The sequence below is a fragment of the Apium graveolens genome, unplaced genomic scaffold (assembly GCF_009905375.1).
Source record: "Apium graveolens cultivar Ventura unplaced genomic scaffold, ASM990537v1 ctg4518, whole genome shotgun sequence".
In the NCBI taxonomy this organism is placed as follows: Eukaryota; Viridiplantae; Streptophyta; class Magnoliopsida; order Apiales; family Apiaceae; genus Apium; species Apium graveolens.
Genome location: NW_027418577.1, coordinates 89564 through 114121, shown reverse-complemented (window position 1 = coordinate 114121; position 24558 = coordinate 89564). Strand labels below are relative to the sequence as shown.

Genomic DNA, 24558 nt, shown 5'->3' with positions numbered 1-24558 from the left:
AAAACAAATACACACACTAATCTCATGCATATATTCCTCGTTCTTCTACAATAAACTATACCTAGTTATGCATATTCAGCATACCTTTTTTTTTGTTTCATATAAAAACGTGAGAGATAATAATTCAATACAGCAATCACATTGTACATCTACAAATGACTACGCCTTACTATACTATAATCACAAGTGTTGTAGTCTATAAAAGCAATACTAATTAGCACGTATTTTAGAAAGCAGTTTCAACTACAAAATGGCGTTCGTCAAGCTTATGCGTTTACTATTGAGTCTTCTCTTGGTTTGCCATGCTTTGAGGGACTCTTCTGCACATGTTGATCTAGGTATATGACATTGAAGCTTTCTTTTTCCTTATATTATCATATTAACACACTTAGTCACTTATATACTATTATGTATAAAGATAGACATATAAATATCTATATTTGAGTATTGATTTTTTCAGATAAATATACTTCAAAGGCGCCATTTGCAGCACGCCAGCATCAGGTGAACCATCAGTTTTATTTTAATTTATTTTTTACGTAAAAAAAAAAAATCAGTCTTGCGTCAACAAAGTTTAATAACTATTAAATTTATGAACAGGACCAAAACAAAAATTCAGAGACAACTGAACAGGATGTGATGAACTTTTTGGCGGAAGATTATGGCCGCTATGGCCCCTTTGCCCCTCCAGAGACGAGAGCTACCCAAAAGCCTAAAAATTAAGTCATTAAGTTATTGTAAAATCTTATCTGTGCACCAGTACTAACACTTCTTAATGTTTTATGATCTAAGCTTAAATGTACTATTTCTATTCGTTTGTTTTACAAGCAGTTGGAGCATCAATAAAAAGTTTTGGGGTCATAATTCTAGATGTTCTTTCACAGGCAACTTTTTCTTATTACCTTTGATGAATGGATTTGACTAGTAAATTTAATCTAAAACATTTAATACAGGCTTCAGCACACAATTAATCCAACCCAGAAGTAGTGTTATCAGCGTCGCAACAAGACAATCCCCTAGAAATGTTACATTTTTGCCCAGGATACATCATGAATTATGTCACGGGGTCAGATTTTCAACCCTGAATTTTTTGATCCGTGCGGCCTACTTGATCGTCCCAACGCCCAATACTTCACCGTCGAGAAACGAAAGAAGACTTCCATCTCCAAGTTTCACTCAGACGTAGCCTTCTCGAGAGGTTGTCGCCCAGCAACCCCAACAATCCAAACACAACGAATGTAGCTATGAAACATACGCACAACCAAGATCCAATCGTGTGTTCAAGTATGTCTAATTACCAAGCAAATGTAAAGACACAACAGATTTAGAAGCCTGAATGCCCACCCTTTTATTGGCCAACAATATAAGGATACAATCCCAAGATATGCTTACAGACTTTGCCTCCGGCCTAGCATATAGTACAAGTGCAGAATACAATATGAACTTGTACATAATTCTACTTAGATTACATTCAGAAAATGCCTATTTATATATAAGAGTGCCTGGTCGCGGCCCTTAGCAGCCCCAACAGCACCAACATGCCCAGCAGCCCCAACTGCTAGCAGTTACGAGCAGTTCCGACATTTCAAATTCCCTCAAATTTGAATTTCCCACCAAGTTTTTGAGCCCCAACTGCAAGGTAGTTGTTCCAGCAACCCACTAGTGCATATTCCACCATATATACACATAAATAAATCAGCCCCAATGTGCCACACATGTGCCCACATTTTTGACTTGCCCCTTAGTCATTTTCGGACTCCAAGCTAAGCTCACAGCTCAATATTGCCCACACATAAATCAGCCAGCCAATTTTTAACCCGAGTCGCCATAGCGCCCAATCTGAGTCCCCGCCTGGCGACTAGTCCGTATCGCCACTTGGCACCCAATTAGTGTCGCCGCCTGGCGACTATTCCTTGTCGCCGCCTGGTGACGCTTGGTCCCAATTTCACTTGGCTGGCTAGCAAATCAGAATCTAGATTTCCAATCCATCCTAAGGGTCTTACAAACCCTCCCACACCTCCTATGTTTGATGTCCTCATCAAATCATCAACGATTCTGAGAAGTCCGTTTCTCCAAGTAGCAAAACCAATGCCCATGAACCAAGGTTGCAAATCCGTCTGCGGTTCCTGCCACTGCCAAACCCAACCAGTTACCATAAGTTGATCAGATTAACCTCCAAATTTTCCCCCCTTTCGTCACCAAAATCCGATGACCATGTGTAGACGCCCAGTCGCCCACACATCAAATTTCATTCTAACTTAAGTTCCCGCAGTGCCTCCAACCCTTGGAGACATTGACTTACCCAACCAGAAGATTACCAAGTTCACTGCCTTGTAGAGATGAGTCACCAACATGTGATCCAACTTCACAAACCATATCGCCGACCAAAATCTGAATAGCCCCCAACTTCTTCATTTTCTTTTTACCCTTGTCAATCTGCGTAGGAACAACTTTCACAAAATATGGACATGCCTCATCCATGATCATAATCCCACCATAATGCATCATAATAGCACAACTAGTCATCAAAATTTTCTAAGGCAACAATATGAAACGTAAAGTTACCTTGCCAATTACCAAGAGTCAAGTCAACATTCGAAGTACCCCCAATTTTCTGCACCTTAGCGTTAGCCATCTTAATCTAATTTGAACTTGGTTCCAACTTTAACCCAAACTCCGTAGCACAATCCATTCCAATGAAACTGTTTGTGGCACTCGTGTCTACAATAGCCATGACTGCCTTCCCATTCACTAAGGCCTTGACATACATAAGTCCATCACCCTTCACGGATTTTTCAGTCCTTAGTGCAACCAAACACATAGGATTCACCCTCACTTTAACCCCATCATTTCCCTCATTATTTTCCTCATTCTCTTCATCAACACGAAGAGCATTCAGTCTCTCTTTCTTGGGACATTGTCTTGCAAAATACAGCCCTTCACATATGAAGCACCCCTTATCACCAACACCTTGAGGCTTCCTACTATCCTTGGCATCGCCATTATCATTTTTCATGTCATTCTTCTTGTTTCTGTCCTCAACCTTGTGATTCATTTCACTGTTTTTACCCCTTTCAGCGTTATGAGAACTAGTCTGCTTGTATTCAACCAAACCATTAGCAGCGGCGATAGCAGTCGACAAGTCCCTCACAGCTTGTCGCCTCGATTCTTCCTGTGCCCAAGGTTTCAGTCCAGCCAAGAAATTGAACAACTTATCCTCATCCGACATGTTCTTTATATCCAACAACAAATAACTGAATTTTTTAACATCATCTCGAACATTTACCATTTGTTTGAGATTCCTTAAACTCTTCCTAGCAAGCCAAGAAGCATTAAGTGGCAGAAATTGCTTCTTAAGTTCCCTCTTCAATGCCTCAACGTGGTTATTTCCGGTCTGTCCACACTCGCATCACCATCAGTACGAGTCCGCCACCACAATTTTGCATCGCCAACCAAGTACATACTTGTGATTGAAACTTGCTCCGTAACATCAATATGGGCAGCCCTAAAATACTGCTCTATATCTCATAAGAAAATTTCCAGATCCTTGGAGACCCTCGCCCCATCATAAGGTTTCGGCTCCGGAATTTTCTTTTGAGAGACCCTCCCTTCCACTCAAGGAACTAGCGATAGCGGCCCGCTTCACCAACACCAGTTCATCACGCAACGCCTGAATTTGGGCATCATAACCCTCCTTCATAACCCTCACAGGATCATCAACCGTGGTTTTGAATTCATCAAATCCCTCCCTTAGAACCTGAACCTGATTCGCTATAGGAATCTCATTTATTGACAAAGGCACCCCCAGAAAATCTTCAAGCCTAGCCAACCTTTCTCCCGTAGAATTTCCACCAGCCATAATGTTGAATCCATAAACCTATTAATGCATCTCTGATATCACGTATCACGGGGTCAGATTTTCAACCCTGAATTTGCTGATCCGTGAGGCCTACTCGATCGCCCCAACGCCCAAGCAGTCAGTCTTCTCGAGAGGTTATCGCCCAGCAACCGCAATAATCCAAACACAGCGAATGTAGCTATGAAACCCACGCAAAACCAAGATCCAATCGAGTGTACAAGTGTGTCTAATTACCAAGAAAATGTAAAGACACAACAGATTTATGATCCTGAATACCCAACCTTTTATTGACCACCAATATAAGGATACAACCCTAAGATATTCTTACAGACTTTGCCTACTGCCTAACATATAGTACAAGTGTAAAATACAATATGAACTTGTACGGAATTCTACCTTTATTACATTCAAAAAATGCCTATATATATAAGAGTGCCTGATCGCGGCCCTCAGCAGCCCCAAAGCACCAACAGGCCCAGCAGCCCCAACTGCTAGCAGTTACGAGTAGTCCAGCATTATAAATTCCCTCAAATTCGAATTTCCCACCAAATATTTGAGCCCCAACTGTAAGGTAGTTATTCCAGCAACCCACTAGTGCATATTCCAGCATATATACACATATATATATCATATATATAAATCAGCCCCCATATGCCAGACATGTGCCCGCGTTTTTTACTTGCCCCTAGTCATTTTTGGACTCCAATCTAAGCACCCAGCTGTTAAGTGGCATTTGTGTTCACTTAGTATGCTCTATAAAGGCTTGAATTGGTGTTCCGTACTCGAGTTATTTGTGTTTTTGATGTGTTTTTGTTGTGTTTTTGCATTTCAGGCATAGTTGAAGGAATCAGGAGATTTAGCATTGTTTTGGTGCTAATTTGGTGTTAGGAAGGTGTCTTGATTAAAAGCTCGTGGATCGCCATCTGAAACCAGCCAGAAAAAATAGAAATCAGAACTTTTTTCAGAAGGTCAACGCGCCCGCGCTGTAGTAGCGCGCGCCCGCGCTGAGTGAACAGAAGGATAGCGCGCCCGCGTTGGTGAAGCGCGCGGTCGCGCCAGGTCAGGTTTCAAGAATCTTGTTTCTACTACAATTTTGATTTCTGGACTTCTTTACTGATCAGGGCTGCTATATAATGATAACTTAAGATTATTTTTCAAAAAGAGACGTACCAGAGCTGAAGGAGAAGATGTAATAAGACTGTATAACACAATTCAACCAATGCGAAGAGGATCTAGTTTATTCTTGTGATTCTTTGTTTTAAGTTGGAATCTTGGATGCTAGTTTTTTTATTTGTTGAACCTATACTCTTGTTAACGTACTTGGTTTTAATATTCATATTTATAAAAACTTAGTTATTATACTATGATTTCATCGGAACCCACGGTGATGATGAGTTCGGTTATGAGCTAATCGTTATCATGGGGTTCTAACGGATTTACTTATGGATTTCTTTAGTTAATTGTTGTGATACCTTAGTGTGTGGTGATTGTATAATATCCTAGTATTGGTTGTGCTTATTTGACTTATGAGCTTCGCGAACTTATAAGGTAGCGTGTTAATCTCTATTGAAGTGAAAGTAAATTTAGGGGTTTAGAACTTGCCATGCTAGCATAGGTTCATGTATTTGTTATGCAAGATTCGTAGGTAATTTTAACCATCTTACTTGCCCTATGTAATCACGATAGATAACTTGCGCATTAAACCATTATGTTATCAAATTCTATAGATATATAGGGTCTCAACGTAATTGGTGTAAATTCATTTTCTATCTCTTTTGTGGATGTCTGGTAGTAGGGTATTCGTACAACGAAAGTTGGCGTTTACTAGTTTCGTGTCATCTGATTAGTGTCATCACCATTGCATGCTAAGGTTAAAAACGAAAAGGCTATTGAATGAAGTAGTAATGAAGTTGGAATCTCATGTTTGTGTCATATAGTTAATCAAACCTTTAATTCTCTTAGTTAATATTAGTTAGTATAATTTCTTAGTTAATTGTAGTTATAAATAATCTCAAATTGTGATCATCTTAGCATTGAATAATAACCATAACATTGTTGCATAAGTGTATAAGTTGAATTAACCTAAACCAGTCTCTGTGGGAACGAACTAGAATTAATTCTATATTACTTGCAATCACGTATACTTGCGTGAATATTAGTGTGTGTTTTCGTCCTAACAAGTTTTTGGCACCGCTGCCCGAGACTCGTGGTTATTTTTAGGTTATGTGCTTGACATCAGTGGTCGTTAAAGTTCATTGACTCAGATAATTTACTTACTTCTTTGATTGTTGCTTTTTTAGGTACTTTAGAAAGCGTGTATGCTAACACGTTCTCAACTTCGAAAGAGAATACTGGAAAAAGCAGAGGAGGAAGTAGTATAAGAAGTTCTTGTAGAGGAGAAAGTTGAAGGAGAAATCTTAGTTGAGAAAGAAGAAGAAGCTCTTGTTGTATTGGGTGAACCAGAAGTGAATACAAAGGCTTTTATGGACTATTCTCAGCTAAAGATCAATGATATTCAGTCTAGCATTGTCAAACTAGCCATCGCAGCTAACACTTTTGAAATCAAAGCTAGCACGATTCAGATGATACAGAATTCAGTTCAGTTTGGGGGTTCTCCAACGGAAGATCCCAGCATGCATATTAGAGATTCATCGAGATCTGCGACACTTTCAAATTCAACAATATTACTGAAGATGCTATTAAGCTAAGGATTTTCCCGTTTCTCAGAGGGATAAAGCTAAGAGTTGTTTACATTCTCTACCACCAGGCTCTATCACCAAATGGAAAGAACTCGCTCAAAAATTCCTTACAAAGTTCTTTCCTATGGAGAAGACAGTTGCAATCAGAAAAGCTCTTACTCAATTTCCGCAGCAGTCTGGAGAGTCTTTGTGTGAGGCTTAGGAGTGATATAAGGAGATGCTTAAGAAGTTTCCTCACCATGGGATGCCTGACTGGATGATCATTAACTATTTCTATAATGGTTTGGGTGCAACTTCTAGACCCATGCTTGATGCAACATCAAGTGGAGCCTTGTGGGCTAAAAGCTAGGATAAAGCTTATTAATTGATTGAACTGATGGCTGCTTATGAATACCAGAATCATTCTCAGAGACTAACTCAAGGAAAGATAGCAGGAATTCTGGAGGTAGATATAGCTACTGCTATAGCTGCTCAGCTTAAGGCTTTGATGATGAAGGTGGATTCTTTGGCTAATTATGGAGTTAATCAGATCACTAAAGTATGTGAGCTTTGTGCTGGTGCCCATGAGACAGAGCAGTGTGCTATTTTTAGTGAATCATCTCAGTTTGTGAGCAACTATCAGAGGTCGCAACATCCTGTTCCAGCCACCTATCATCCCAACAACCGCAATCATCCTAACTTCAGCTGGAGCAATACTCAAAATACGGTACAGTAGCCTTATCAGCAGTGTGCAACAAAGCAATACAACCCCCCTAGTTTTTAGCAACCTCAATATGCACCAAGAAAACAACTCCAGCTGCAACAATCTAATGAAAAATATGAATTGGAGTAGTTGAGGCTCATGTGCAAGAGCCAAGCGGTGTCTATCAAGACCTTGGAGAATCAAATTGGGCAGATTGCCAATGCCTTGCTTAATCGTCAACCTAGTTCACTACCTAATAACACAGAAGTTCCAGGCAAGAAGGAAACAAAGGAGCAGGTTAAGGCAATCACATTGAGGTCTGGGAAGGTTGTAAATCCCGAAAAATCTCAAGTTTCGGAAGAAGAAGTTGTGGCTGAGGAAGAAATGCAGAATGAAGCAGAAGTGGAACCAAGGAAGACTACTGTGGAACACACTCCTTCCGAGGGTAATATTGGGGAGAAACGGATCTATCCTCCACCTCTTTTTCCTAAGAGGCTGCGGAAGAAAAAGTTGGATTAGCAGTTCGAGAAGTATCTGGAGGTGTTTAAGAAATTTCATATCAACATACCTTTCGCTGAAGCTCTTGAATAGATGCCTAGTTATGCGAAGTTTATGAAAGGTATTCTCTCTCGGAAAGTGAAGCTTGATGACTTAGAGACCATTGCTCTTACGGAGGAATGCAGTGTTGTGCTACAACAGAGGTTGCCTCCGATGCTTAAAGATCCTGGAAGCTTCACTATTCCTTGCACTATTGGAAATTTATCATTCGATAAGTGTTTGTGTGATTTGGGAGCTAGCATCAATCTAATTCCTTTTTCTATTTTCAAGAAGTTGGATTAACCTGATCCAAAGCCTACTTATATGTCTTTGCAGGTGGCTGATCAATCTATTACATATCCACGAGGCATTGTGGAGGATTTATTGGTCAAGGTGGACAAACTCATCTTTCCTGTTAATTTTGTAATTCTTGATTTTGAGGAGGATAAGAATATTCCCATAATCTTGGGAAGGCCATTCTTGGCTACCGGTTGAACCTTGATAGATGTGCAGAAGGGTGAGCTTACCATGCGAGTACTGGATCAGGATGTGACTTTCAATATGTTCAATGCCATGAAATTCCCTACTGAAAACGAGAAGTGCTTAATAGTGGAGTTGTTCGATTCTGTGGTTACTTCAGAACTTGATCAAATGCTAAGGTCTGATGCCTTAGAGAAGGCCTTGTTGGGGAATTCAGTTAGCGAAGATGACGAAGGTGATGAGCAGTTGCAATATCTGAATGTTTCTCCTTGGAAGAGAAGGCTGGATATGCCTTTTGAATCTCTTGGAATGTCAGAATTGAAAAATGGTGAGGGGCGACTCAAGCCTTCTATTGAGGAAGCTCCTACACTCGAGCTTAAATCATTTCCTGAACACTTAAGGTATGCATTTTTAGGTGATGCATCTACTTTTTCTATTATTATTGCATCTGACCTTTTAGGTAGTGATGATGAAAAGCTTTTGAGAATTCTGATAGAGTTCAAATCGGCAATTGGATGGACTATAGCAGATATCAAGGGAATCAGCCCTTCTTATTGCATACACAAAATTCTGCTAGAGGAAGGTAGAAAGCCAACGGTTGAGCAACAAAGAAGGATTAATCCGATAATGAAAGAAGTTGTGAAGAAGAAAATTCTCAAGTGGCTAGATGCAGGGATCATCTATCCCATTTCTGACAGTTCTTGGGTGAGTCCAGTTCAGTGTGTGCCGAAGAAATGAGGTATCACAGTTGTTGCTAATGAGAAGAATGAGTTCATTCCTACTCGAACAATTATGGGGTGGAGAGTTTGCATGGATTACAGGAAGTTGAATAAAGCCACAAGGAATGATCACTTCCCTCTTCCTTTTATTGATCAGATGCTTGACAGGTTGGTTGGGCATGAGTACTATTGTCTTCTGGATGGCTATTCGGGTTATAATCAGATTTGTATCGCTTGAGAAGATCAGGAAAAGACTACCTTCACTTGTCCGTTTGGTACTTTTCCCTTCAGAAGAGTTTCTTTTGGGTTGTGTGGTGCACCTGCCACATTTCAGAGATGCATGATGGTTATCTTCTCTGACATGATTATTCAGAATATGGAGGTGTTCATGGACGATTTCTCTTTCTTCGGTGATTCTTTTGACGAGTGCTTGCAAAATCTTGGCGCAGTTCTTAAAAGGTGTGTTGAGACCAATCTGGTTCTCAACTGGGAGAAATGTCACTTTATTGTGCGACAAGGTGTAATGCTCCCAAATCTGGGGTCAGAGAATTTGGTCATTACTATAAATCCTCAATCCAAATTAACCTATTAAATAAAAATGCAAATGCCAGCGGAAGATATTTACCATCTATGACCCCAAACTAATCCAAGATCTTTTAAGGTTACAGTTCTAGAAACAAGAATTCCAAATTCCATAAATAATTTTCACTTCCTTTTAAAACTCTTTTCAACAAATTCCAATTCAATACTAACCCGCTAGTATGACTTCGAAAATAAGTATACTAGGCCCAACTATAAAATAACACAATTATAATATAATATAATATAATATAAACAACTTTTCATAACAGAACTTACACTAGCCCGCAAACCCTAGACCAACCACCTTCCAAGAGCTTCTTCTTTGCTTCCTCGAATTACGCGGCTAAACAGTGCAAGCTAATCATCACTGGTGGTTAAATTTAAAAACAGGCAAGTATGAGCGGAAGAATTACTTAGCAAGTTCATTATAGCATATATATATATGGTCTTTTTGATATAAAACTGACATCTGCACTAGAGCAGAACATTTTAAATCATAATTGCTGAACAAAAAAAAGTTTTAGTTAAGGAATCCCATAATTGGTTCCTTAAATGTATTTAAAATCCTTTTGATATTTTCGAGCGAAAATGCTTCAGCAATACTTTTAATCTCGACGAGAATAAAACTCGTAAAACAGTGTATACGGAAATATCGTAAACCACAATAACAAGAAGCAATGATTATGGATTGAATCATAAACTTTATTCAAAACCGAACTCTTGATATTAATACTTATCATATTGTCATATCAAACTAGATATAACTACGAACTTTGATGCTCACAATATTCCATACTGAAGTTAACACCAATCATCTGTACGAATACCACCTTTGATATTTAATAACAAACTAAGTATCCACAAAATCAGAAACTGAATCAAAACTGCATTTCGCCTTTAATCCAAAACAGAAACAGTTGATAAATCATTTATTCTATGATTATCAAAAACAATATGATAATTTAGATTGGAATCCTCGAACGACGGTGTGTTGCCGCTGGTGATCAGCCGCGGAGCAACACCGGTATGTCGAAGCATATCCAACTAAACAAATGGGGCACCCAAGGCACATATCAGCCTAAAGGTATTATATCCTGTATAATACCTAAATCTCCGTTGGACCGCTGCCACGACCTCTAACGCAACCATCCAATCTTAAAATATTTTATTGAAAGGGGTCATAATACTCGACTCCCTTATAAACTTTTATTCCCCCATTTACTTGGGCAGGAATACTCGCAAAACCAACTCATTTTCTAAAAACCCAAAACATTTATAAATCCATTCATTTGATAATTAAAATCACTTAGCTATTCTGAACATAGAATAGCAGAAGAGTATTTGCATAATAAACATTTAATTCAGCGATATGTAAAATATTTACCTATTTTGAACTGAGAATAGGGAAAGCAATTCTTGCATAATAAGATTCAAAATAAATATCACTTGAACAATAAGTGATGATAGGGATACTGGCCTTTGGTGTTTAGCAGTTAGTCACACTCGCAGTAACATAAACATCTCAGTCTGACATCTCAAGACATCACCGTCTTTTTATTTCTTCAATTCACTGACATACTGCTCCTGCGATTGCTAGAAGCTTGATAACCCACACCATTCCATTTCACTCTTTATCCAACCTCTTGTCCTGATCACTCGAACGATCCGTATCTATAATTAAAAGATACAACTTTAATCGTTTAAACAATAATTACTCGACGAACTGCGTGTCAAAACCCTATTGTCTACCCATACAATAGCCCGCACATAAAGAAAACAGACAAATACAAGACCATTGACCCACTTACACACTTAATTCATATAACACGTAAACACATAATACACGTATCACACAATTCATATAACACATGACTCGGTATATCAAAAGTTTCGACCCGGTATGTTTAAAACTGAAATCGGGTCAAAAATACGATTTATCGATCAACAATCGACTCAGAATAACTTGCAAAACAAGCAACCTTTCGAAACAAAAGAATTTGGGTCTCGAAAGTATTTTTATCGAAAGCGTGATATTTTTCTGAGTCTAGACGCATTCATTTCGTATTAAACGGACAAAAGGTCTATTTATTATGAATAATATAAGAATAAATCAAAACAAATTATAAATAATTGAATCAAATTATGATTTTCTAAAATAATAAAAGATACTAAATTGAAATTGAAATAAATATTTTAATTTTTTTTTTGAAATAACGTCTTTGTAAAACTGACTTTTCCCGGGGTCATACCCCTCAAAATCAATCCCAAACGACACAATCCAACTATACTCTAATAAAATCATTAAATTTAAAACACACAATAATTTATATTTGCACGTATAAAACCCCAGAAACGAAAAATACAGCCAAAAGCGACTTCTACAACAACTTCTGAAAATTATGAAATAAATATATAAACACTAACATGCTATAATATACGCAAGTACGAAAGAGGAATTTCGAAATCGTTAAATTCTGATCAACCCGAAGAGAAAATATGATGTCCGGAAAATATCTCCAGAAAAATCCGAAATTAATAGCCTTAAACGTACACACACTGAAATGCCATGTGGAGTAATCACCGCCTCCAAACTCTTTTTCTACGCCCCGAAAATAAATTAAAACGGAAAATATATTCCGCAAATTTTCTTCTCAAAATCTCGCAATATATATACATATGCGTAGGTATCGAAGCACTGATCGTTTATATATATAATTATTGAAATTAGGATGAACGGTTGAGAAGATATGAATTTTTGAAAATTAAAAGTATAAAAATATATACGAGAGAGAGACAGAATAGACAGGGCGAACAGAGAGTGAAAGAGAAAACCGGGAGGGGGGTTTGGCAGGTGGGGGTGGGTTTTTTTTTGTGATGTTTTTTTATGTTTGTTTTCTTTTAACAGCCACGCGTGGCAGGCAAGCTAAATAGCTGTCACGCGTCCTTTTCCACGTTTGCAGCCCTAGATTTAATCTGAAATCTGATTTTAATGATATAATTTACGAGTAGAAATAAATATGAAAATTACTGAAATAATTCTAAAATTCCCAGAATAATTAAAAACTAGTAAAATAATTTTTTTATAATTTTTCAAATATTTTTGAATTTAACATCAAACCCGCATTTCGTGATATACTAACACACTTGCGAGTGAAACTAACTCAAACAATTAACGAAATATTTCTAAAATTCTCGGAATATTTAAAAACTAATAAAAATAAATTTTCAGAATTTTTAAAACATTTATAAATCGTGCGACATATCCGCATTTTAGGATTTAAAATTCTCGAAATATTCAAATACTAATAAAATATAAGTTTCATGATTTTTGAACATTCTGAAATTTAATACTGAATTTACACTTATATATCGGATCCAAAAATAGATTACTTAGCCGCTAAGTAACTATAAAAATGATACAATTTAATACTAGATTTGGATAATTATCAAAACCCAGCTTCTTATAAAACACCCTATGAGAAAATAATGAAAAAATATCTCCTCTCCCGAGAATACGGGTTTTATTGATCTACCGAAATGATTATCGTATCGAAAATTTTGCGTCGGGACGCGCACAGGTCAAACCGTAATCCGGATCGAAAAAGTTAAAACACGAAAAATATCTGAAATTATCAAATCAGTTTAGGAAGGAGTTTTCCGAAGAGTTTCGGATTGTAAAAATGCAAAAACGATTGAAGTTGGACGATTCCTGACTTTATAAAATAGTTTTATAATTACTCAGAAACTAATTATTAAATTTTTAAATCCTTATAAAATCATATAACAATCCAAAAATTACCAGAAAAATACCATAATTATCTATACTTTATTCTCAACATATTAAAATAAAATACTTACACTATATCACATATAAACACCCAAATATAAATATCAACCATCAGATAATCCACCGACTCCCATAATAATAACAAAAAAAATATTTATTAATAAAAATAATTGCATGATATTTCCCGGATATTACAAAACAATTCAATTTACCGATATCAATAAGATCGGCTTTCAATAACTTTTAAAAAAAATAATACATTTAAATAAATATTTTCAGAAATTAAAAAGGATCGATATAACACTTAACAATTAGCACATTACCAATTAATAACAACAACTCGTCAAACAGGAATAAAATATCCACCATTTTATTCCTTCTAAACCATAAAAGCACATATATATATATAATCAAATAATAATTATAATAATTCTAAAAATATGGGATATTACAATCTACCCCCCTTATAAGGATTTCGTCCTCGGAATCAGCAGAAGAAAGGACTAAGGGTCTTCTAACCAACTTCCCAATCTTGCATATGTAACGTTTCTCAAAATTTCCAATAATACTGCGATTCCTTATACCACACAGTTACCATGGGAGCTTCACTCTACAACATTGTTCCATTCACATCCTTTGACCAATTTCTCAATAGAATCACTTTTACTGATAGAGGGAAAGAAGAATAGAGAGGAAGATAAAGAAAAAAAGAAAAAGAAAGATAGAGATAAATAGAGAGAGAAATAAAGAAACAGATTGACTTTGTTATACACCACTGATATTTTAATCGCATCGCAATCTGCTATTGCTATCCGTAATCCCATCACATAGCCTATTAGGAATATATGTGCATTAGTTTGATGATATGTTTAACAAAACACTTAAGTAGAAATTCAGTGTCTGTAGCCTCAACGGATAAGACCACTTTGGCTATCCGTTGATGGTGTAGCTTTACTTAGAAATAAGTCTAGTGTTGTAGCATATTTCAGTCTCTGTATTTAAGATGTAACTCTTAGAAGTTGAGAGAAACTATGAGTCATGTTGACTACTAGAAGATATGCAGATAGGAAGGCCAATTGTAAATATTTCATGCCTTGTAATTTTGTATAAATGAAGTGGTATCAACGGATGACTTAAAGACCTTCAACGGATGAGAAGCTAAGCTTCAACGGATGTCTCTAAAGCTTCAACGGATAACATCCTTCAACGGATGAGTGCATCAACGGATGAAAGCTTCAACGGATGTTCTGTTGATTAACCGTTGATAAGTGGTAGTTGTACCTACAAACAGAGGCACGTGGGTGAACAGAGATAACTGAAATGTGGCAGCCTAATTTCAGGAACATCAGAAAAAGCAGTCGTTCTACTCTAGTACAAAGAGGCAATAGTCAACAAAGTACTTGAGTGATATGGAGAAGAAACAAGTGGAGAACTTATTTTATCATTGTATTTTTATCTTTGTCTTCACTTGTACACTTGGTGATATATAAACCAAGTAGTAGCTAGTAATTAGATAAGAATTTTTCCAAAGCTGTTTAGAAAAATCTTGAGAGAAAAATTATCTAGTTTGTACTAGGATGCAGCTGTGATCAAATTCTTAGATCACAGAATTTCTGAAATACCATCTCTGGTGGAACAACAAATCCACCAGAAAAGTTTTTTAAAGGTTTATTGTGTTCTTTACATTTGTGTTTGAATATATATCTGTCTGTATCAGCTTAAAGCAATTCACACACTTGTTCATCTTGAACACACAGTCTTTATAAACTGCTCAAAACTTGAAAAAGTTTTGAGATTTACATTCAACCCCCCTTCTGTAAATCTCATTGTTAGTTCTCTAGAAATAACAATTGGTATCAGAGCAGGCTCTTGACAAACAAAGAGTTTAAAGATCTTGGAATCTAACAAAGATGAGTAAGAAGGATATTGGAGTAAAAATCCCAGTTCTTGACAGAGACAGTTATCACCACTGGAAGGTGAAAATGCACCTTCATCTACTCTCCCAAGATGAAGGTTATGTAAACTGTATTGAGAATGGTCCTCACATTCCCCACAAAGTAGCCACAGTTGCTACGGCCACAATTGCTGTTGGTCAATCCATTCCAAAACCTAGAGCAGAATGGACAATGGAAGACACAGAAGAAGTCCACAAGGATAAGAAGGCTATGAACATTTTGTTTAATGGTCTTGACAAGGATATGTTTGATAATGTGATAAATTGCTCAACTGCCAAAGAGGTTTGGGACACAGTTCAGCTGCTGTGTGAAGGTACAGAACAAGTAAAAGAGAACAAGATGCAGCTTCTCATTCAACAGTATGAGTATTTTCATTTTGAAGAAAATGAATCTTTAAATGACACATTTAACAGATTCCAAAAGCTGTTGAATGGATTGAAGCTGTATGGTAGAGTGTACCAGGTGAAGGATTCAAATCTTAAATTCTTAAGATCCTTGCCAAAGGAATGGAAACCCATGACTGTCTCCTTAAGAAACTCTCAGGATTATAAGGACTTCACTCTTGAAAGATTATATGGAATCTTGAAGACTTATGAACTAGAGATGGAACAGGATGAGGTATTGGAGAAGGGGAGAAAGAAAGGAAGTTCAGTTGCATTGGTAGCTGAAAATGAGAGGGAATGCAGACAAGAAACTGTGAGATCTACATCAAACTCCAAAGATGGTACAAGATATCAGGAATCAAGCAAAGGAAAAGAGCAAGTTGCTGAGAATGAAGACAACTCCAGTCAAGATGACTCTGATAGTGTTGATGAGCATCTTGCATTTCTGTCCAGGAGATTTGCAAAGATGAAGTTTAAGAAAAACACTAGAGCCACTAAACCTCATAAGAACATGGTGGACAAATCAAAGTTCAAGTGTTTCAATTGTGGCATAAGTGGACACTTTGCAAGTGAGTGCAGAAAGCCAACTTCTGAAAAGAAGAAATTTGACCAAGTAGATTACAAGAAGAAATATTTTGATCTGCTCAAGCAAAAGGAAAGGGCTTTCATTACTCAAGAAAAAGATTGGGCAGCTGATGGAGAGGAAGAGAATGAAGATGTGGAGTATGTCAACTTAGCTCTCATGGCTGATTCTGAGGAAAATGAAGTTAGTTCATCAAGCAATCAGGTAACAACTCAGGTAATCACTACTGATGTAACACAACTTACTAAAGAAGAGTGCAATGATGCTTTTAATGACATGTCTACTGAATTGTATCATTTGCGTGTGTCTCTTAAATCTCTTGCTAAAGAAAATAGTAGGATTAAAGAGAACAATCTGTTTTTAAGTAATAGAAATGCTATGTTAGAAGATAAGTTGATTGACCTAGAGAAAACCAAGCTGCATTGTATATCTGTTGAGAATGAACTAGCTGAATCTATTAAGAAAGTAGAAATACTTTCTAATCAATTAAAGAGAGAGCAAGAGGTGATTAAAGCCTGGAAAACATCTAGGGATGTTAGTGCTCAAATTGCCAAGGTCCAAGGAATTGAATCATTCTGTGAAACTGCCTGGGATAAAAACAAAAAGAAACTGGTATTAATTGATGGGCTGTCAACGGATGTGGAATCAACGGATGATGAAGGTTATCCGTTGAAGGAAGAAAATGAACATCCGTTGAAGGTTCCTCAATTAAAACAGGCAGATGTTTCTAATAGTGAAAATTTAAAGAAACTCAACAAAAAGTTTGGTTCAACTTCCAAGAACTTTGTTAAAGAAGAAGCAAGCACATCCAAAGATGTCAGTAAGGTGAATATAGGGCACATGACCTTAGAACAGTTAAATAATAGGGTCAAGATGGTTGAGGATAAAAAGGAAACTAAAAGAAAATCTAACAGAAATGGGAAGGTAGGTGTTAACAAACATAACAATTACACACCTGATAGGTATGCTCCTAGAAAAAGCTGTGTGCATTGTAGTAGTGTTAATCATCTATCTGCTAATTGCAAATCTATTAAGAAAACCCCCATAACTGTACCCTCTTCCATGCCTAACATGTCTGCATCATCTCTACATGCTATGCCTACTATGTCTCAACAGAATCCTTATGCACATTTTGCAAACATGCCATATTTTAACAATCCTTATCTTGCTGCATTTAGTATGCCTCAAATGCCATACAATATGCCTATGTGGAATAACATGTATGCACAATCCATGCCTTATCATATTCCAAATGTGCTAAATGATTCTGTGACTAACCCTACACCTCAACCAACTACATCCAAGACCAAGGTTGACTCAAAGTTACCTAAGTCTAGAGATGCAGGAGGAATGAAGTCTAGGAGAAAGGCTAACAAGAATGGACCCAAGGAAACTTGGGTACCAAAATCAAATTGATTGATTTTATGGTGTGCAGGGAAATAGAAGAAATCTATGGTACTTGGACAGTGGCTGTTCAAGACACATGACAGGAGATTTATCCCTGCTCACAGAGTTTAAGGAAAGAGCTGGCCCTAGCATAACCTTTGGAGATGACAGCAAAGGGTTTACTATGGGATATGGCTTGATTTCAACAAGGAATGTCATCATTGATGAAGTTGCATTAGTTGATGGTCTCAAACATAACTTACTGAGCATCAGTCAACTATGTGATAAAGGGAATACAGTTTCCTTCAATTCTGAAGCCTGTGTTGTCACTAGTAAGAAAGACAACAAAGTGGTTCTAACTGGAGTTAGAAAAGGAAATGTGTACTTAGCTGACTTCAACTCCGCAAATGCAGAATCTATTACTTGTCTCTTCAGCAAAGCAAGTTCAGTTGAGAGTTGGCTATGGCACAAGAAGCTATCCCATTTGAATTTCAAGACAATGAATGATCTAGTCAAAAAGGACCTAGTAAGAGAAATTCCTCTTGTTGAATTCTCAAGGGATGGTTTGTGTGATGCTTGTCAGAAAGGCAAACAAAGGAAAGCATCATTCAAAAAGAAGCTTGAAACAATAATTGATGAACCATTACAGCTGCTACATATGGATTTGTTTGGACCAGTCAATGTATTGTCAATTGCAAGAAAAAGATATTGCTTAGTGATTGTAGATGATTTCTCAAAGTTTTCATGGGTCTATTTTCTTGGATCAAAGAATGAAGCAAGTGAAATCATTATCAATCACATTAGGCAAGTCAATAATCATCCTGACCTGAAGGTTAGGAATATCAGGAGTGACAATGGAACTGAGTTCAAGAATTTATCAATGAGGCTGTTCTGTGAAGAAAATGGAATCATGCATGAGTTCTCAGCTCCAAGAACACCTCAGCAAAATGGGGTAGTTGAAAGAAAGAACAGATCTTTAATTGAGGCTGCCAGAACAATGCTTGAAGAATCAAAGTTACCAACATATTTCTGGGCTGAAGCTGTTAATTGTGCCTGTTTCACTCAAAATATCTCTTTGATCAATCAAGCTAAAGGCATGACTCCTTATCAGTTGTTCAAGAGAAGAAAACCAACTCTAAACTTTCTTCATGTCTTTGGATGTAAATGCTTTATACTAAGGAATCAATCTGACCATAAAGGGAAGTTTGATGCAAAGGCTGATGAAGGGATATTTGTTGGTTATTCAGCTGGAAAATCTTATAGGGTCTACAATCTAAGAACCAACATTGTTATGGAATCTGTGCATGTTGTGTTTGATGATAAAAAGATTGATGGACTAACAGATGAGGGACAAAATGAGAGACTCAAATTTGACAACATTGAGATATATTGTGATGATAGTGAAGAGGAGACTGATGGAGATAACACTTCAAAAGGGATTCAACACATGCCCTTAGATAATGCACAAAATACTGCATCCGTTGAAAGTCAGAATTCTGCATCCGTTGATAGAGGCAATGCAGTATCCGTTGAAAGACATGGTGTATCATCCGTTGAAGTACTAAATGAAGCATCCGTTGATCATAGTTTATCAACGGATAATCGATTTACATCATCAGTTGATAGAACTCCAAGTTCCCTGCAAAGGACCAACAACTCAGGGGGAGTTTCAACTAGTCAACACTCTGTCTCACATCATGACAATACTGAGGCCACCTCATCTAGAGCACATCTTCCACTTCAAAGGAAATGGACCAAGAATCATCCCTTTGAACTGATCATTGGTGATGCATCATCTAAAGTGCAAACAAGAAGAGCTACTCAAGATGAATGTCTGTATAGTAGTTTTCTATCTCAGGAGGAACCTAAGAAAGTGGAAGAAGCCTTATTGGATCCAGATTGGATATTAGCTATGCAGGAAGAGCTAAACCAATTTGAGAGAAACCAAGTTTGGAAGCTGGTACCCAAACCAAAGAACAAGAGTCCTATTGACACAAAATGGGTATTCAGAAACAAGATGGATGAAAATGGCATTATCATAAGGAATAAAGCCAGATTGGTTGCTAAAGGCTATTCTCAGCAAGAGGGAATAGATTTTGATGAGACATATGCTCCTGTTGCAAGACTTGAAGCCATCAGAATTTTTCTAGCCTATGCAGCTCATGCCAATTTCAAAGTCTATCAAATGGATGTCAAGAGTGCATTTCTAAATGGGAAATTAGAGGAAGAAGTCTATGTAAGTCAACCTCCAGGATTTGAAGATCCAAATTTTCCAGACTATGTATATTATCTGTTGAAAGCACTCTATGGACTGAAGCAAGCACCTAGAGCCTGGTATGAAACCTTATCAAAATTTCTTTTGGAGAATCACTTCACTAGAGGTACTGTTGATAAAACTCTCTTCTTTAGGAATGTTAATGGCTCCAGTATACTTGTTCAAATTTATGTAGATGACATAATATTTGGTTCTAAAGATGATAAACTTTGTAAAAAGTTTGCTAAGCTAATGCAAAGTAATTATGAAATGAGCCTTATGGGAGAACTAACCTATTTTCTTGGTTTACAAATTAAACAAGTTAGTAATGGAATTTTCATTAGTCAAACTAAATATATTCATGATCTTTTAAAGAAGTTTGACTTAATGGAATGTTCATCTGCAAAAACTCCCATGGCCACTGCCACCAAACTTGAATTAAATAAGACTGAAAGGTCTGTAGACATTACAAGTTATAGAGGCATGGTTGGTTCACTTTTATATTTAACTGCTAGCAGACCAGATATAATGTTTGCTACATGTCTGTGTGCTAGATTTTAAGCTGATCCTAGGGAGTCTCACTTAATAGCTATCAAAAGGATTTTCAGATATCTCAAGGGTACACCAAATTTAGGTATTTGGTAGAATCTGGCTTTGATCTAATTGGTTATTCAGATGCAGACTATGCAGGTTGCAAAATAGACAGGAAAAGTACAACAGGCTCCTGCCAATTCCTGGGAAACAAGCTTGTATCATGGTTTAGCAAAAAGCAAAATTCAGTCTCTACTTCTACAGCTGAGGCTGAATACATTGCTGCTGGAAGTTGCTGCTCTCAAGTGTTATGGATGAGAAATCAACTCCTTGACTATGGACTTCATGTTGATAGAATTCCTATCTTTTGTGACAACACAAGTGCCATAGCCATAACAGAGAATCCTGTACAGCACTCAAGAACCAAGCACATTGATATCAAGTACCACTTCATTAGGGAGCATGTCATGAATGGTACAGTGGAACTATATTTTGTTCCAAGTGAACAACAAATTGCAGACATATTTACCAAGCCACTTGATGAATCAACATTCACAAGATTAGTAAGTGAGCTAGGTATGCTTAATTACTCTTAAAATTCATGTCCTTATTGCAATTTGTATTGAAGCCTGAAATATATTAGTTGCTAGAACAAATTTGACTTTTAACAAAGTTTATTCCAACAACGGATGTTTCCTATCCGTTGAAAGTCAAAATTGCTCTATCAACGGATATTCATTATCCGTTGAAAGACAAATACATTTCTGGAATTTTTATCCGTCAACGGATAAAACTGAAGTACCTTTCAACGGATGACAATTTGCCTTATCCGTTGAAATGTCACATCAGTCAATTCAGGTGTTTCACAGCCGTTGATTCTAATTTCTTAACCGTTGATACTCATACATACATCTGTATGTATTGGTTTTAAAGGTAAGTTGTTAGAATACTTACAGTTTATTCTTAAACGGCTGAAATTCACTAACATATACTTATTGATTAATCTTTTATTAAATTTTTTTTTGAAAGCATATAAGCCCTTCTGATTTTTCATTTTTACTTTACGCTTTCTTAAAATTTCAAGCATTTACCACTTTCTCTCTGCAAAACCTTCAAGTTATTCTCTGCAATTTCTACTCACAACAATGGCACCAGTCGTGAAAATTATGTCTCAATCTGGGTTCATCTATGAGAAGAACAATTTCATAGCTTTGGTAGAAAAGAATGAAGCCCATTCAGACTATCACAAAATGATGGACTTCATCAAAGACTGTAAACTTAGCTATGCAATGCTGGAAGCCCCAACGATTTACTGTGAAGTAGTTGAGGAGATTTGGACAACTGCTGAGTTCAACTCCATAGATATGACTATCTCCTTCACTCTCAAAGGTAAAAATCACTGTATTAACTGTGATGATTTACAAGCATGTTTTAAATTGCCTGAGAACAATGCCATGACACCACACACTGATAATGATGTATCCAGCATGTTAGATTCCATAGGTTATTCTCTTAACTCTGCTAGTTTAGGGAGTATTAGAAGAAAAGGCCTTAGGAAAGAATGGAGTTTTCTTGGGGATGCCTTTATAAAGGTTTTCTCTGGGAAAATTAGTAATTTTGATGCCATAACTTCATCTCTTGTTAATATGCTCTATATGCTTGTTTCTGATAGGTATTTTAACTTTAGCAACTATGTGATGCTAGAATTGGGTACTAGATTAGGTAACAAAGCTAATAGACCTAATAACATCTATTATGCTAGATTCTTTATGTTATTGGCTAACCATGTTGCTGAAGGTTTGGTCATAATCAATGAGAATAATAAACTCAAGTGCTGGGCACAAGAGAAAAGAGTTCTTGCAGATTTATTGAGAATGGATCTCAACAGCAGTGTGCCATTGGTATATTTACCAATCATGAATGCACCTCAGGTAGGTGAGGTAATTGCTTCTACAACTCCTACTTCTTCCAACCCCTCTATTTCTTTATCTTCTAGTGTGGCCATGAAATCTGTGACAATGCCCCAACAGATTTCTACCAAGGTCACCAAAACTAAACTTTTAAAATCAAAGACAAAGAAAACCACCTCTGTTGTTTCTCAAAAGACAACAGTTGTAACACCAACCATTAACCCTGAGGGGAGTGAACAGGGTGTGAGTGGTGAGGGGAGGGGTGAACATCAAAGAAACCCCCAGGATAAGGAAGGAGAGTTAAGTGCTTCCCAAGCTAGCCAAGCCACAGTTTCTCAAAAAGCTGTGGTGGTTGAAAAGGTATCTAGCACATCCCTAGTTGCATCCTCCCAAAAGGATGTTACTATTGAAAATAGTTCCCAACCAGGAACACAGAACAAACGAGGGAGGGACACTGAAGCCAAACACTCACCAACAAAAGCTTTTATTAGAAGAAAGAAGGCTAGAACCCAATCTTCTACACAGGGTGCACACACTGCACAGATACATCCATCTGTATCTATGCCTTCTCAAACTCAGTTTGATGTGGCTCTAATAAATGTGGAGTTACAGCCCCATTCTCTCACAATAATCACACATCAATCACCAAAACACTTCATCACCATCTCTGGATGTGGATATGTTATTCCCATCAATTCCTGATTCTCCCTCTTTACAACTCAGGGAGGAGCCCCACTCAAATACAGGTGATCATCATCTCTTAGATGATTTGTTGGATCACCCGCAAATTCTTTCAGATATGATTGAAGGATCTGTGTCACCACATCTCAAATCAATCTACACAGATTCAACAGTTATATCACTTTCAATTTCAACTTCTTTTCCTTCTTCAACGGATATCACTCATCCGTTGATAAGTGGTTGCTCTTCAACGGATAAGCTTAACAGCAGTTATCCGTTGATAACATCAGTTTCACCTTCAACGGATATTCCACATCCGTTGATAGTCTCTCCACACATAACTGAATCAATTCCAAGTGAAGAAGACATGAATACTGTGCAATCACTCTTAGGATTGAGGGAAGGGAGTGAAAATTTGAGTGAGAGGCTGGGTTGCTCCCAGGCAAAAGGAGAGATTGAGAGCTCAAAAATGCATGCTATTTCTTCCAGCATGGCAAAAGTAAGTGAGAGGAGTACCACCTTAGTAGGTGAAGGTGAGGGAGTGAGTTGTGTGAGCCAGGAGGAGCCCCTGATGCAAGAAAATAGAGAAAAAGAGAGAAAGGCAGGTACAGTAGATATAAGGGTGGAACCAGCCATTGCTAGTGAGTCAATGATTGTGGATGATGCTGAAAAGGAAAGACAATTTCAGCAACATTACAAAGCTGTAATTGATAACATTTCCTTGGATGCTGACACTTTTACTCATCCTGTGTCAGCCTATCAAATGTTGGCTGCTCAGGGCAATGAGGAGGCAGAAAAGACACTACATCTAGTACACACAACAGAATCTCTTCAAAGGGATAAAGCTGCTATTAACAAGATGCCTTCTACAGCTGGTGAGCCATCTGAGGAATTTGGAGTAAATTCTGATGATGATGACTCTGTTTCTTTTGATGGAAGCATGAACTTAGGGGGAGATGAAGGCCCTAGTTCAATTCCAAATCTACCTGAATGGGCTTTGACAAAGGAGTATAGATCAGGGGAATTCAATGTCTCCTTAGTCAAACAAATCAACACTATTCAACAGGCCATTCAGAACACTTCACATGCAAGTATCAAGGCTATCCTTCAAGCTTACCTGGACTCACTGCATCTCATGAAGTTGCAGCAAGTAAAGCAGAATCTGAGTATGGATGATCTCAGGAAGGATATTGCTGACTTGAAATCCTACAGTTCTGAAAAATTGGATTCAGTCATGCCCTATGGTACATTGCAGGACTTGGTTTTGAGATTGAAAAAGGAATCAGTTACTGAGAAAAGGCTGGCCAAGTTGGAAGACAGAGTTCAAGTAATTGAAGATTCTGTGGCCACCATTCTTCACAACCAACAATCTCAAACCAGTCTCCTAATGCAGCTGGCAAAAGCACAAGGCTTGACCCCTCTCCTTGATGATAACAAAAAGGGGGAGAGTAAAAGGGAAGGGGAAGGAGAGCCATCTACAAAAATCAAAATATCTAAAGTGCTAGTTCCTGCCATCACTACTTCTCCAAT

The 24558-nt window shown here is 37.4% G+C and overlaps 1 non-coding gene across 1 annotated transcript; it reads right to left on the bottom strand.

The window, feature by feature from the left end:
- Positions 1–6697: 6697 nt before the first annotated feature.
- On the bottom strand, positions 6698–6804 carry LOC141702008 (small nucleolar RNA R71). Its single transcript, XR_012566978.1, has one exon. It is a non-coding gene; the product is annotated as a small nucleolar RNA R71 (small nucleolar RNA).
- Positions 6805–24558: the final 17754 nt, after the last annotated feature.